The sequence below is a fragment of the Pyrgilauda ruficollis genome, unplaced genomic scaffold (assembly GCF_017590135.1).
Source record: "Pyrgilauda ruficollis isolate IOZ18807 unplaced genomic scaffold, ASM1759013v1 scaffold6, whole genome shotgun sequence".
NCBI lineage: Eukaryota > Metazoa > Chordata > Aves > Passeriformes > Passeridae > Pyrgilauda > Pyrgilauda ruficollis.
Genome location: NW_024527710.1, coordinates 1,402,960 through 1,403,403, shown reverse-complemented (window position 1 = coordinate 1,403,403; position 444 = coordinate 1,402,960).

Sequence of the window (444 nt, the reverse complement as noted above, 5' to 3'; positions counted from 1 at the left end):
GAATCAACACACCCTTAGTTGTGTCTCCCACCCGCCCAGCTGCACGTAGCATTTGGGGAGTCCTGAGCTCTTGAAAAGGGCAAAAATAAGCCACCACCTGAGCTGCAGAGAGGAAAAAACCCCTCAGTTCTGGCCCTAAACTTGTGTCTCAATCTGGGGCCTCAGAAGCTGACAAACTGCTGAGCTAGAGCTGGTGTGAAGGTGGATTCTTAATCCTGCCCTCACCAGGTTGCAGGCTGAGGATAAAAGAGCAACAGGGGCATTGCTTCCATCGAAAGCAAGCGGCCTCAAACCTCTCGCCAGGAGCGGCCCCACTGTGCGGCCGAGCCCCCGGCAGCCGGGGCAGAGGGCTCCCCCGGCGTCGGGCGCTCTGCGGCCGTGCGGGCTGTCCTGGCCCCGCTAGCCCGGGCCGCTCGGCGCTCCCCGCCCGCGGCACCCCCGCTC